Genomic DNA, 11,187 nt, shown 5'->3' on the forward strand with positions numbered 1-11,187 from the left:
TTAGACTTACCCCTAAGTATATCATTTTTTGCTGCTATTATAAATTGTATTGTTTTCTTAATTTCAATTTTCAATTGCTTATTGCAGAGAAACAATTAACTTCTGTATGTTGACCTTTTATCCAGAAGCCTTATTCAATACCTGTTTATTAGTTTCAGGAGAGTTTTTGTAGATTTTTTTTTTTTTGGTTTTTCTATATAGGGAATTAAGTGATCTATGAATAAAAACAATTTTATTTTGTTTCCTAAATATTTCATTTCTTTCTCTTATCTTTGCACCAGCTAGGATTTCCAGTATCATGTTGAATAGTAGTGGTGAGGGAGGACATCCTTGCCTTGGTACTGATCTTAGGGGAAGAGTGTCTATTATCTCACCATTAAGTATTATGTCAGCTCTAGGATTTAAAAAAAAAAAATGTTCTTTATCAAGTTGAATAAGTTTTCCTTTATTCTTAGCTTGCTGGAAGTTTTAATCATGAATGGATGCTGCATTTTGTCAAATGCTTTTCTATGTTAATTGATGTCATCATATGATTTACCATGTTGATGTGGTGGGTTACATTAATTACATTTTGAATATTGAACAAGCCTTTATACCTGGAATAAATCCCACTTGGTCATGGTGCATAATTATTCTTATGCTTTGTCAGGTTTGATTTGCTAATATTTTGTTGGAAATTTTTGTGTCTATGTTCATGAAATATTTGTTTGTAGTTTTATTTTCTTTACCTTGTTTTGGAATAAGAGGTAATTCCTCAGAGTGAGTTAAGATGTTTCTTTCACTGCTTGTAGGCTTAGTTTATTCTTCTTTCTCTGGTTTCCACAGGTGGAATCTTAAGTTACTGATTTTAGCACTTTCTTCTTTTCTAATATATACTTTTGATGCTATAAATTTTTCTGTAAGCATAGCTTTCACAGCACCTACAATTTTTAAAAGAGTTGCATTTTCTTATTCACTTTCATTTAATTCAAAATATTTAAAAGTTTCTCTTTTAATCAGAGATTTCTCTGACCATGGGTTATTTTTGTGTGTTACTTCATTTCCAAGTATTTGAAGATTTTTCCAGCTGTAGTTTTGTTATCGACTTCTAGTTTATTTCCACTGTGTTTTTTTTTATTCTTATGTTAATCCCCATACATTACATCATTAGTTTTAGATGAAGTGTTCCATGATTCATTGTTTGTGCATAACACCCAGTGCTCCATGCAAAACATGCCCTCCTCAATACCCACCACCAGGCTAACCCATCCTCCCACCCCCCTCCCCTCTAGAACCCTGTTTGTTTTTCAGAGTCCATCGTCTCTCATGGTTTGTCTACCCCTCCGATTTCCCCCGCTTCATTCTTCCCCTCCCGCTACCTTCTTCTTCTTCTTTTTTTTTTCTTAAAATATATTGCATTATTTGTTTCAGAGGTACAAATCTGAGATTCAACAGTCTTGCACAATTCACAGCGCTTACCAGAGCACATACCCTCCCCAGTGTCTATCACCCAGTCACCCCATCCCTCCCACCCCACCCCCCACTCCAGCAACCCTCAGTTTGTTTCCTGCAATTAAGAATTCCTCATATCAGTGAGATCATATGATACATGTCTTTCTCTGTTTGACTTATTTCACTCAACATAATACCCTCCAGTTCCATCCACGTCGTTGCAAATGGCAAGATCTCATTCCTTTTGATGGCTGCATAGTATTCCATTGTATATATATACCATGTCTTCTTTATCCATTCATCTGTCGATGGACATCTTGGCTCTTTCCACAGTTTGGCTATTGTGGGCATTGCTGCTGTAAACATCGGGGTGCACGTACCCTTTCGGATCCCTACTTTTGTATCTTTGGGGTAAATACCCAGTAGTGCAATTGCTGGATCATATGGTAGCTCTATTTTCAACTTTTTGAGGAACCTCCATACTGTTTTCCAGAGTGGCTACAATAGCTTGCATTCCCACCAACAGTGCAGGAGGATTCCCCTTTCTCCGCATCCCCACCAACATCTGTCGTTTCCTGACTTGTTAATTTTAGCCATTCTGACTGGTGTGAGGTGGTATCTCATGGAGGTTTTGATTTGGATTTCCCTGATGTCGAGCGATATTGAGCACTTTTTCATGTGTCTGTTGGCCATTTGGATGTCTTCTTTGGAAAAATGTCTGTTCATCTTCTGCCCATTTCTTGATTGGATTCTTTGTTCTTTGGGTGTTGAGTTTGATGAGTTCTTTATAGATTTTGGATACTAGCCCTTTATCTGATATGTCATTTGCAAATATCTTCTCCCATTCTGTCGGTTGTCTTTTGGTTTTGTTGACTGTTTCCTTTGCTTTGCAAAAGTTTTTTATCTTGATGAAGTCCCAATAGTTCATTTTTGCCCTTGCTTCCCTTGCCTTTGGCAATGTTTCTAGGAAGAAGTTGCTTCGGCTGAGGTCAAAGAGGTTGCTGCCTGTGTTCTCCTTTAGGATTTTGATGGACTCCTGTCTCACATTGAGGGCTTTCAACCATTTGGAGTCTATTTTTGTGTGTGGTGTAAGGAAATGGTCCAGTTTCATTCTTCTGCATGTGGCTATCCAATTTTCCCAACACCATTTGTTGAAGAGACTGTCTTTGTTCCATTGGACATTCTTTTCTGTTTTGTCGAAGATGAGTTGCCCATAGAGTTGAGGGTCCATTTCTGGGCTCTCTATTCTGTTCCATTGATCTCTGTGTCTGTTTTTGTGCCAGTACCATGCTGTCTTGATGATGACAGCTTTGTAATAGAGCTGGAAGTCCCGAATTGTGACGCCGCCGGCTTTGCTTTTCTTTTTCAACATTCCTCTGGCTATGCGGGGTCTTTTCTGGTTCCATGCAAATTTTAGGATTATTTGTTCCATTTCTTTGAAAAAAGTGGATGGTATTTTGATGGGGATTGCATTGAATGTGTAGATTGCTCTAGGTAGCATTGACATCTTCACAATATTTGTTCTTCCAATCCATGAGCATGGAACGTTTTCCCATTTCTTTGTGTCTTCCTCAATTTCTTTCATGAGTATTTTATAGTTTTGTGAGTACAGATCCTTTGTCTCTTTGGTTAGATTTATTCCTAGGTATCTTATGGTTTTGGGTGCAATTTAAATGGGATCGACTCCTTAATTTCTCTTTCTTCTGTCTTGTTGTTGGTGTATAGGAATGCCACTGACTTCTGTGCATTGATTTTATATCCTGCCACTTTACTGAATTCCTGTATGAGTTCTAGCATTTTTGGGGTGGAGTCTTTTGGGTTTTCCACATAAAGTATCATATCATCTGCCAGGAGTGAGAGTTTGACTTCTTCTTTGCCAATTTGGATGCCTTTGATTTCTTTTTGTTGTCTGATTGCTGTGGCTAGGACTTCCAATACTATGTTGAATAGCAGTGGTGATAGTGGACATCCCTGCCGCGTTCCTGACCTTAGGTGTGGAAAGCTCTCAGTTTTTCCCCATTGAGAATGATATTCGCTGTAGGTTTTTCATAGATGGCTTTTATGATATTGAGGTATGTACCGTCTATCCCTATACTCTGAAGAGTTTTGATCAAGAAAGGATGCTTTACTTTGTCAAATGCTTTTTCTGCATCTACTGAGAGGATCATATGATTCTTGTTCTTTCTTTTGTTAATGTATTGTATCACATTGATTGATTTGCGGATGTTGAACCAACCTTGGAGCCCAGGGATAAATCCCACTTGGTCATGGTGAATAATCCTTTTAATGTACTGTTGGATCCTATTGGCTAGTATTTTGGTGAGAATTTTTGCATCCATGTTCATCAGGGATATTGGTCTGTAATTCCCCTTTTTGGTGGGGTCTTTGTCTGGTTTTGGGATCAAGGTAATGCTGGCCTCATAAAATGAGTTTGGAAGTTTTCCTTCCATTTCTATTTTTTGGAACAGTTTAGAAGAATAGGTATTAATTCTTCTTGAAATGTTTGGTAGAATTCCCCTGGGAAGCCATCTGGCCCTGGGCTTTTGTTTGTTGGGAGATTTTTGATGACTGCTTCAATTTCCTTAGTGGTTATAGGTCTGTTCAGGTTTTCTATTTCATCCTGGTTCAGTTTTGGTAGTTGATACATCTCTAGGAATGCATCCATTTCTTCCAGGTTATCGAATTTGCTGGCATAGAGTTGCTCATAATATGTTCTTAGAATTGTTTGTATTTCTTTGGTGTTGGTTGTGATCTCTCCTCTTTCATTCATGATTTTATTTATTTAGGTTCTTTCTCTTTTCTTTTTAATAAGTCTGGCCAGGGGTTTATCAATCTTGTTAATTCTTTCAAAGAACCAGCTACTACTTTCGTTGTTCTGTTCTAATGTTCTTTTAGTTTCTATTTCATTGATTTCTGCTCTGATCTTTATTATTTCTCTTCTCCTGCTGAGTTTAGGCTTTATTTGCTGTTCTTTCTCCAGCTCCTTTAGGTGTAGGGTTAGGCTGTGTACTTGAGACCTTTCTTGTTTCTTGAGAAAGGCTTGTATTGCTCTATACTTTCCTCTTAGGAATGCCTTTGCTGCATCCCAAAGATTTTGAATAGTTGTGTTTTCATTTTCATTGGTTTCCATGTATTTTTTTAATTCTTCTTTAATTTCCTGGTTGATCCATTCATTCTTTAGTAGGATGCTCTTTAGCCTCCATGTATTTGAGTTCTTTCCGACTTTCCTCTTGTGATTGACTTCTCGTTTCAAAGCATTGTGGTCTGAAAATAGGCAGGAAATGATCCCAATCTTTTGGTACCGGTTGAGACCTGATTTATGACCTAGGATGTGATCTATTCTGGAGAATGTTCCATGGGCACTAGAGAAGAATGTGGATTCAGTTGCTTTGGGGTGGAATGTTCTGAATATGTCTGTGAAGTCCATTTGGTCCAGTGTGTCATTTAAAGTCTTTATTTCCTTGTTGATCTTTTGCTTAGACGATCTGTCCATTTCAGTGAGGGGGGTGTTAAAGTCCCCCACTATTATTGTATTGTTGTCGATGTGTTTCTTTGCTTTTGTTATTAATTGGCTTATATAATTGGCTGCTCCCATGTTAGGGGCATAGATATTTACAATTGTTAGATCTTCTTGTTGGATAGATCCTTTAAGTAGGATATAGTGTCCTTCCTCATCTCTTATTACAGTCTTTGGTTTAAAATCTAATTTGTCTGATATAAGGATTGCCACCCCAGCTTTCTTTTGGTGTCCATTAGCATGGTAAATGGTTTTCCACCCCCTCACTTTCAATCTGGGGGTGTCTTTGGGTCTAAAATGAGTCTCTTGCAGACAGCATATTGATGGGTCTTGTTTTTTAATCCAGTCTGATAGCCTGTGTCTTTTGATTGGGGCATTGAGCCCATTTACATTCAGGGTAACTATTGAAATATAGGAATTTAGTGCCATTGTATTGCCTGTAAGGTGACTGTTACCGTATATTGTCTGTGTTCCTTTCTGGTCTATGTTGCTTTTAGGCTCTCTCTTTAGGCTTCTCTTTGCTTAGAGGACCCCTTTCAAGATTTCCTGTAGGGCTGGTTTTGTGTTTGCAAATTCCTTTAGTTTTTGTTTGTCCTGGAAGCTTTTTATCTCTCCTTCAATTTTCAATGACAGGCTAGCTGGATATAGTATTTTTGGCTGCATATTTTTCTCATTTAGTGCTCTGAAGATATCCTGCCAGTCCTTTCTGGCCTGCCAGGTCTCTGTGGATAGGTCTGTTGCCAATCTAATGTTTCTACCATTGTAGGTTACATATCTCTTCTCCCGAGCTGCTTTCAGGATTTTCTCTTTGTCTCTGAGACTCGTAAGTTTTACTATTAGATGTCGGGGTGCTGACCTATTTTTATTGATTTTGAGAGGGGTTCTCTGTGCTTCCTGGATTTTCATGCCTGTTTCCTTCCCCAAATTGGGGAAGTTCTCGGCTATAATTTGCTCCATTATACCTTCTGCCCCTCTCTCTCTTTCTTCTTCTTCTGGGATCCAAATTATTCTAATGTTGTTTCATCTTATGGTATCACTTATCTCTCGAATTCTGCCCTCGTGATCCAGTAGTTGTTTATCTCTCTTTTTCTCAGTTTCTTTATTTTCCATCATTTCATCTTCTATATTACTGATTCTCTCTTCTGCCTCATTTATTCTAGCGGTTAGCGCCCCCATTTTTTATTGCACCTCATTAATAGCCTTTTTGATTTCTACTTGGTTGGATTTTAGTTCTTGTACTTCTCCAGAAAGGGTTTCTCTAATAACTTCCATATTTTTTTCAAGCCCAGCCAGTATCTTTAAAGTGATGATTCTGAACTCTAGATCTGACATTGTACTAATGTCTGTATTGAGTAGGTCCCTGGCAGTCGGTACTACCTCTTGTTCTTTTCGTTGAGGTGATTTTTTCCGTCTTGTCATTTTGTGCAGAGGATAATAGATTAATGTGAGAACAAAATGCTCGCAGAGTAACAACGTCCCCAGAAAATATACTCTAAACAAATCAGAAAAGACCTGAAGCAGTGGGAAAAGAAAGGGAAAGAGAGAAAAAAGAAAGATAAAGATAAAAACAAAAACAAACAAAACAAAACAACAACAACAACAAAAAACCAGAATGTGATCAAATATGATCAGGCTGGTATATAGATCAGTGCCACAACTAGATTTGGGGTGTATTTTGGTCTTTTAGAAGAAAGTGCCTCCCAAAATTTTAAAGAAAGAAAAACTTATATATGTACCAAAATAAGGGTTGATATGATGAAGGGATGGAATATGACTGTAAAGATGGAAATTATAAAAAATAGTATAAAAGGAATTGATAAGAAGTTGTTTGAAAAAAGAAAGAAGAGGATTTAAAAAAAGAAAAAAGAAAAAGAAAAAGAAAAGGGAGAGGATGTGATCAGGCAGGGGAATAGAAAACACCATATACTAGAGATTTAGGGTATATTTTAATCTGTTAGAAGAAACTATCTCAAAATTTTAAAGAGAGAACAACTTATATATATAAGCCAAAAATACGGGTAACTACTATGAAGGGATAGAATATGACTCTAAAAATGAAAAATAAAAATGTTTTTTTTTTAAAAAAGGGATTGATAAGATGTTGGTTGAAAAAGGGAAAAAGAAAAATTCAAAAAGAAAAAAAAAGAAAAAAAGACAGTTAAAAAAAAATTAACTTTGAAAGACTAAAGAATCATGGTAAAAAAGCCATGAATTCTATGTGCAGTATTCCCCTAGCGCTGGAGTTCTGCCGTTCTCATTGATCGGTAAACTTGGTCTTGGCTGGCTGTTCTCGCTGATCTTCCGGGGAGGGGCCTGTTGCCGTGGTTTCCAAATGTCTCTGCCGGAGGCGGAATTGCCCCGCCCTTGCCCCCTCCCAGCTAAGTAATCTGCTCGGGTTTGCTCTCCAGGGCTTTTGTTCCCTGCGAGCTTTCCATACAGCTTTGGAGGCGGAGAGTGAAAATGGCGGCCTCCCAATCTCCGCCGCGGAGGAGCCGAGAACTCGGGGCCCCGCTCCTCAGTGAGCCCCCAGAGAAAAGCTGTCAGTCACTCCCATCTCCCCGGTCTCTGGCTGCACTCCGTGCTCGCCGGACCTGTGACCACGCGTTTCTATCTCTGGCACCCGACCCCGGGTGGAGTCTCCAAACCCAGCAGATCCCTGCGGTGCGCTTCCGTGCTGCTCCTCCCGGGGGAGGAAGGTGAGTCTCCCCGGATCTGCCGCTTGTTGGGTCCCTGCTGGAGGAGCAGTGGCCCGACTGTGCCGCGGATCACGGTTTATGGCAACCCCGAGCTGAGAGCCCGCGCCTGGGCTCCGCCTCTGCAGCCAGCTTCCCTGCTCTGTTACCTGGGAGCTCTGCCGCACTCAGGCTTCCCCGGTCTTTCTGTGACCCCGAGGGTCCTGAGACCACACTGTCCCGGAGGGTTCCACCCCCCACTTAGCCACCAGAGTGACGTCCCTCGGCGGAGCAGACTTTTAAAAGTTCCGATTTTGTGCTCCGCGGCTCTATCACTTGCCAGAAGCGGCCGACAGAGTCCCCTCCCCCGCCATCCATCCTCCCGAATATCGCCTCGGATTCACTTCTCCGCACGTCCTACCTTCCAGAAAGTGGTCGCTTTTCTGATGAGAGAGTTGTTGCTCTTCTTTTCTTCGATCTCCTGTTGAGTTTGTAGGTGTTCAGAATGGTTTGATCCCTATCCAGCTGAATTCCTGAGAAGAGATGAAATCCAGGTCTCCTACTCCTCCGCCATCTTGCTCCGCCCCCCCTCCACTGTGGTTTTGTTAAGGTGGATCCCATGGCTCATAACGTGGTCTATCTTGGTGAATGTTCCATATGAGCTTAAGAAGAATGTGTATTCTGCTATTATTGGATGGATTCTTCTATAAACATCAATTAGATCAATTTGATTGATAGTTCTGTTCAGGTCATCCCTTACTGATTTTCTGCCTACTTGATTAATCAATTACTGACAGAAGACTGTTAAGTCTTCAACTTTAATAGCATCTTTTTCTATTATTCCTTTAAGTTCTATTCATTTGCCTCATGTATTTTGTTGTAGTTTTGTTAGGTCCATGACCTTTTAAAATTGTTACGTCTTCTTGGGGAACTGACCCCTTTCATTACAATGCAATATTCCTTTTTGTCCCTGATAATCTTCCTTGTTCTAAAGTCTGCTTTGTATCAAATTAATATAGCTACTTGAGCTTTCTTTTGATTAAAGTTATCATGGTATATGTTTCCCCATCCCTATACTTTTAACCTACTTGAGTCTTTATATTTAAAGGGGTTTCTTATATGCAACATCTATTTGGGTCCTGTTTTTTCATCCATTCTGACAATTGGTATACTTAGATCATTCACATTTAAAGTGATTATTGATTAGTAGGATCAATATCTATCATGCTTCTGCTTGTAACTATACTCATTACGTTTGTACTTTGTACCCCTGTTGACTATGTTTCCCCCTCCATTAGATGAGAGAGAAAAGCTGGAGGAGTTTTGATGGAGAAAAAAATCACTACCCCCACCTGGGATAAGTCTCTCACAAATTCTTTCCCTCTGGAGATTAGGCCTTTGTTATGGAGCAGACTCTAGGTGCATTTCAGTATGATTGTTCTTCCTCTCCCCAGGCGTGGGCCATGAGGGGATCTTTCTTGGATCTCCACTTTGAAAAACTGGTGGGATTCTTGGAAATAAGACATGAAAGTGTGGTGGCCAACCTAAGACTGTGACTCCCGGGACGTTCTGACTCTTAATACTAGTTAACACTTCACCTTTAGTAATTCATCAAAATTACTGTTTAACTGTTTCTACCACTAGCTGCTATGGCACTAGCCGCTTTTGCTCTGGTAAGCAGATATTGACTGTGTCTCTCTGGATATGCCTGTCCCTCCATATTTTGGAGTGGTGGTTCACCCCAAAACTTCAGTTCTCTAGTAGGTCAGGGAAGTTGGCTGATTTTCAGGTTTTTCAGCTTTTTCTTGATGTTATAGTGGGGAGTGATGATTTCCAAGGTCTTTACATGTCAGAGCTGAAACTGGAAATCCTGACTTATTTTTGTTTCTTTGTTTAGTCACACTTTTTATTTTGGGATAATTGTAGATTATGTATGTAGATATGTAGATTAAAACATTCAGTTTTAAGAAATAATACATATATCCCATGTACCTTTTGCCCAGTTTCTCCCAATGGTAACATCTCACAAAACAGTATATAGAGCAATATTACCACCATGATCCTGACACTGAGAGTGTCAGAGCATTTCCATCACCACAAGGATCCTTCATGCTGCCCTTTTAAAGATTTATTTACTTATTTGAAAGAGAAAGAGCAGGGGGAGGGGCAGAGGGAAAGGGAGAGAGAATCCTTAAGCAGACTCCCTCAGTGTGGAGTCTGATTTGGGGCCCAATGCAGGGCTCCATCCCAGGACGTGAGATCATGACCTGAGCTGAAATCAAGAGTCGGCTGTTCAACTGACTGAGCCACACAGGTGCCCCTGCTGCCCTTTTAGAACCACACTCATTCCTCTCCCCCAACCTCTCTTGGCCCCTGACAACCACTAATAATTTCTCCATTTCTATATCTTTGTCACTGCAAGAATTTTATGTGAATGAAATCATATAGTATATAACATTTTAAGATTGAATTTTTACTCATTATAATTCTCTGGAGGTTTATTCAGGTTATTGCTTGTGTCAATTGTTTTTAATTTCTGAGTAATATTTCATGGTATGGGTACATCACAATTTATTTAACCATTCACCCATTTGAGGACATCTGGGTTATTTCCAGTTTGGGGTTATTCTGAATTAAACTATATGAACATTTTATGTACAGGTTTTGTGTGAACATAAGCTTTTATTTCTCTGGGTACATATCCGGGAGTGCAATTGCTGGATTGTTGCATGTTTAGCTTTTTAAAAAATTGCCAAACAGTTTTTCAGAGTATCTGTACCATTTTGTATTTATATTTTATACTACCTCCTACAATGTAGGAGTGATTTTTTTAATCTTAGCTTTTCTGTTATGTGGTGATGTCTTGTGGTTTTAATTTGCATTTCTCTAATGGCTGATAATGTTGAATATCTTTTTATGAACTTATTTGCCGTCTATATTCTCTTCAGTGAAATGCCTCCTCATGAGTTTTGTCCAGTTTCTAATTGGATTGTTTATTTTTGCTACTGTTGAGTTTTGAGTGTTCTTTATAGATACTAGTCCTTTGCCAAATATGTGGTTTTCAAATATTATCTCCTGGGCTGTAGCTTGTTTTTCCATTCTTTCACATGGTAAAAGTTTTTAGCTTTGATGAAGTCCAATTAATCACTTTTTTCTTTTATGGGTCATGCTTTTGGTTTCAAGTCTATGAGGACTTTGTCTAGCCCCTAGTTCCTTATGATTTTCTCCTATATTTTTTTCTAAAAATTTTATAATTTTACATTTAACTCCATCATCTATTTTGAGTAATTTTTGTATAGGATGTGAGTGTTAGTGGAGGTTTATTATTATTATTATTATTTCGTCTATGGATGTCCACTTGCTCCAGCACTATTTGTTGAAAAAGCTAACTTTCTTCCATTGAATTGCTTTTGCACATTTGTCAAAGATCAGTTAGGCATGTATGTGTTCATCAATTCCTTTGTTCTCTATTCTGTTCTATTGATTTATGGGCTTATGACTACCCCAAAACCACATAGTCTTGATTCCTGTAGCTATATAAAGAAACTTGAAATTGGGTAGATTCAT

This window comes from Neomonachus schauinslandi, chromosome 8 (genome assembly GCF_002201575.2).
Source record: "Neomonachus schauinslandi chromosome 8, ASM220157v2, whole genome shotgun sequence".
In the NCBI taxonomy this organism is placed as follows: domain Eukaryota; kingdom Metazoa; phylum Chordata; class Mammalia; order Carnivora; family Phocidae; genus Neomonachus; species Neomonachus schauinslandi.